This window comes from Colobus angolensis, unplaced genomic scaffold (assembly GCF_000951035.1).
Source record: "Colobus angolensis palliatus isolate OR3802 unplaced genomic scaffold, Cang.pa_1.0 Scaffold4, whole genome shotgun sequence".
Taxonomy (NCBI): Eukaryota; Metazoa; Chordata; class Mammalia; order Primates; family Cercopithecidae; genus Colobus; species Colobus angolensis.
In genome coordinates, this window is record NW_012117376.1 from 4,094,391 (window position 1) to 4,098,446 (window position 4,056).

The following is a 4,056-nucleotide window of genomic DNA, read 5'->3' on the forward strand; positions in this document are numbered from 1 at the left end:
CCAGCCTGACCAACATGGAGAAACCCCGTCTCTACTAAAAATACAAAATTAGCCAGGCGTGGTGGCACATGCCTGTAATCCCAGTTACTTGGGAGGCTGAGGAAGGAGAATCGCTTGAACTGGGAGGAGGAAGTTGCAATGAGCCGAGATCGCGCCATGGCACTCCAGCCCAGGCAACAAGAGCAAAACTCCATCTCAAAAAAAAAAAAAAAAATGTGTAAATAATTTATGTGTCTACACATATTAGAGAAAGAAAGAGACGGCAATCCTTCGTACCATCAGAAGGCTTCAATGGCTTCCCTAATAACGTTACCTCTCCAACTCAACTGTAATCACTCTCCAAAGTGTCAAACACAACTGGACTCCTTTCAGTTCTGAAAGCACACTAAATTCTTCCCATCTTCCAGTTTGGGCATTTATTGTTTCCTCTACCTGGATACCCTCTCCTTGACATCCTACAAAATTGGTTCCTCACTCTCCCCAAAAAGAACTTCATTCCCCCTTTTCAGTGTCTATCAGAGTCGTGAACTGGACACCTCCGTTACTTTTCTCAATTTGTAATTTATTTGCTTACCTTTTGTGTCCCCCGCCCCCAACAATTGTGTTAAGTTTCCAAAAGACAAGACCTCATCTGTCATTGTACCCCAATATATATTCACAGGCCCACAACAGGAGCTGGTAAATGATAGGCTCTCAAGTACTATTTGTTGAATAAATTACCCAATCAATCAGAGTCAAATAGTGAACAGATCTTAGATGTTTACAGAATATGTGTGAAAAAAATCCACCAAAACCCTGCATTTGAGAGAACAGCATTAACCAGACTTCCTTCCATTTAGGACGTCACTATGCCCTACAGAAACAGGGCAGCGCCCTGAAATGCTTAGTGGTTAGGACTATCCATTCTAAAAATAATAACTCGTGGCCGGGGACGGTGGCTCATGCCTGTAATCCCAACACTTAGGGAGGCCGAGGCGGGTGATCCCCTGAGGTCAGGAGTTCAAGACTAGCCTGGCCAACATGGTGAAACCCGGTCTCTACTAAAAATACAAAAATGAGCCAGGTGTGGTGACCCACACCTGTAATCCCAGCTACCCAGGAGGCAGAAGCAGGAAAATCGCTTGAACCCAGGAGGCAGAGGTTGCAGTGAGCCAAGATTGTGCCACTGCACTCCAGGCTGGGTGACAGAGCGAGACTTTGTCTCAAAAAATAATAATACTAATAAATCGTAGGTCTGTGCGCCCTCCCAGTAATCATCATTCCCCATCTCTGTGTTCATCTCAGAAATATTCCAAGCTTCCTCCCTCCAATTCCTCGGAACAAAACAGATCACACTTTTTGTAATCCATATTTTACAGGCTAAACCAAATTCAAAAGTATTGGTATTACATAAATACACTAAGGTGGTACTACTACTACCACCACCACTGCTAAAACTGAACTGTACCTAGTCTACAAAACTAAAAACATCAACCTCCAAAACTGGAGATCTTTCTCTGGTGCTAAAAGGTTTAAAAAACAAAGAGATGGAATTACACTGGATATAAAGGTTTTTAATCAAATCACTTATTAAAGAAACCTCAATACAACTCTCTTACAAAATGCAATTAAGCCCAAATGGTTGCAGTAAAACTTATCATTAACGTATGAACACTAGTTCACAAAATACATGTCCCGGCAAAGAACAAACTGAGCCCAATTTGCTCCACAAGTTGTTCATGGCAGCCACCAGTTTTGGCTATTTAACAAGCTTCTAAATCATAATACACACGTCAGGCTGTCTAGAATAACAGGAGAGACTACAACAGTACTTCCACAAACGAAAAAAGTCAGGGTCATCTGAAAGACAAGAAAAACAATGGTGTGATATATGCCTTACCTCTCTGGGCGCACACTGTAAAAAAAATCGTATAAATGATGATAGTTGTAACAGTGGCTAAGTGATTTTTGTCTCATTTAGTCTCCACAATAACCCTGTAAAGGGGTCACTGCTACTCACTGCTGTTTTAGTAATAAGAAAACTGAGGCACCTGGAAATGAAGACTCTTGACCTCAGATCAAAAGACAGCAGGGCCAAGATTTGAACCCAGGCTGACTAGTTCAGAATACTTCTGTTATGCTCCCCACAGAAGCTTCACTGCCTCTCTCCTGCCAGGTCCTTCTATACTCTCAAAGGCTTTCCCTTCAATCCAATTAACAAATTCCCCATAAACCCTGTACTGCCACTGATGGCTTCCAACTTCTGTGCACCACTGCTGCTCCCCAGCTTCTGCTGCCATGCTCCACCCCTAAGATTTGGAAAGTAAAAGACAACAGTTGATAAAAGTTTTTTAGGCGCTAAGAGAAGCAAAATAAGTCACCTCATATAAGCAGAATTCACGCCGATTGCCACTGGAATGCAAGCCGGCCTCAGCTCCAGCCCAAAAAAAAAAGTGAGAACTCTAATATTCCCGTAGGAGACAAATTTGGACTATCCCTTCTTTGGCCACCAGGCTGGAAAGAACGGAAGCGATACTAACATTTACTGAGTGGCAGCCACATGCGCCCTAGGAGAAGACAGAACCAGGCCAATGGGGACTGGATGGGGGGAAGGGCACACAAGAGTTCCGGGAAAATAAATACAAATAATGGGGTTCATACGACCAAAAGGCAAAGAGTAGGGAGTGGCCGCCCCCAGGCCGACGGCAAGAAAAAGTGGCGTTAAGAGCTGCTCTGGAGAGAAGGCGATCCAGAGCCTCGGGAGCTAGGCCGGGGCCAGGGAAAGCCCTGAAGGGCGGGGAGGGGGAGGAGCCGGAGGGAGTGGAGCCCGCTCAGAAGAGGCCAGGGTGTAAGCGCGGGGGAGCGACTCCGCGCCAGGCCTTCCCCGAGCCCTTGACCCAGCAGCTGGGGAAAAAAGATACGAAACGAAACCACTGGAGCCGGTTAAGCTGCCCTAACTTCCATCAGAGGCGCTCACTCACCTGGGCCTACCACAGCGATCGCAGCTGCAGCTCGCAACGGCACAACCAGCCCGAACCTCGCCCCCGCCCCACAGCGCGCCCAGCGTCTCCGCTCTCCGACGACGGCGACGGCGTAGACCCGCTGCCCCCTGGGAAATGTAGTCCTACGCCCGCCTCTCCTGGCCGACTTGGCTGCCACCAGAACTACCTTTCCCAAAAGACAAGGCGAGCGTTGGGCCCGCCGCTTTGCGTCACGCGCTCGGTTGTCGGCAGTCACGTGGATTGCTCGGGTCCATTCCCCTCCCCCCGCCTGGGTGGCCTGGAGATGGAGGAGGGCGGTGAACGGAAGGGGCGGGGGCGTTGCTGACGCCACTGCCCCCACCATTTTGGAACCGGGCTGCAGGGAGAGTCTGAGCCCCACCCACTCCGGGCCAGCTTACCTGATCGAAAAGCTTCCGAGTTGGTAGTCTGCCGATTTTGGGTCTCTGCTGTACCCCCTTCCGCTTTGTGACCTTGAGCAAATGCATCCCTCCTCTCTAAACCTGTTTCCTCCCCTTTGAAATGAGACTCGTAATTTCCACCCCACAGCATTTTTGCGAGGCTCCGACAAAGTAAGGCACAGGAAAGCCTCAAGCACCCTGAAGGCGCAACGCAAATGGAGGGGTTGGTTTGGTTTCGTTTTTTTAAATTTTAATTGTGTGTCCTCATTCGGAGACCCAGAAGCCGCCGCTCCCCAGCCCGCCTTCTGTAACTATGATTTTCTGACTAGCCTCCTGGGAAGCTTGTTAAAATTGATGCTTCTTGGGTATTGAACCCGAAGTGTACTGGGGAGTTTATCCCTGCAATCTACATTTTAAACCAACCTCTCGGGTGATTCTTACCCACCTACAAGTCTGAGAATCCCAGCGTTTATCAGTTTTGTACAGGCTGGTTTCCTCCGGAATTTCTGCTCTAGTGCCTTTGAACATTTAAGACCCATCTCGTATGTCACCTGTGATGCTTTCCAAGTTGACTAGCTCCTCCCTATGCCTGTGTTCCCACCTAAGTTTGCATCTTACTCTATAAGCCTTCCCCGACCAGACTGTGAGCTCTCTGAGAGCCGAGATCAGTTTTGATG

General features: G+C 48.1%; 1 protein-coding gene across 2 annotated transcripts in view; it reads right to left on the reverse strand.

Moving 5' to 3' along the window:
* THRAP3 (thyroid hormone receptor associated protein 3) overlaps window positions 1-3,163 on the reverse strand; it is a 99,084-nt gene extending 95,921 nt beyond the window's left edge. Inside the window, exons 1-2 of one of the 2 annotated variants that reach the window (XM_011955314.1) lie at window positions 2,961-3,034; window positions 2,361-2,493 (exon numbers count right to left, since the gene is read on the reverse strand). The gene's annotated coding sequence lies outside the window, so the exon portion shown is untranslated. Of the gene's footprint in view, window positions 1-2,360; window positions 2,494-2,960 lie in introns of both variants that reach the window. The other variant, XM_011955313.1, reaches the window with a different exon arrangement.
* Window positions 3,164-4,056: the final 893 nt, after the last annotated feature.